Consider the following 285-nt stretch of genomic DNA (forward strand, 5'->3'; position numbering starts at 1 on the left):
GTAGTTCTTTTTAACCTTTTTCTTCTTTTTTTTTTCTCACATTATCTATATTTCAATTTTGACTTGTAGATCAATAACAATATGATGAGATGACGAGAGATAGACAGAGAGAGATAGTGATAGTGGTAAAATTAGAGAGAGCTGGATAGCAAAAAGGAAAAATGGAGAGCACAGCATGCATATGGATAGTGGAAGAGAAAATTTGGAAATATTTATATTCTCTGAAATGGTTTTAAAGGTATATTTATCCTCTCACGGTTAAAATTGGGTAAAAATAATTAATTT

This window comes from Theobroma umbraticum, unplaced genomic scaffold (genome assembly GCF_002168275.2).
Source record: "Theobroma umbraticum cultivar Fairchild unplaced genomic scaffold, ASM216827v3 scaffold_67.0, whole genome shotgun sequence".
In the NCBI taxonomy this organism is placed as follows: Eukaryota; Viridiplantae; Streptophyta; class Magnoliopsida; order Malvales; family Malvaceae; genus Theobroma; species Theobroma umbraticum.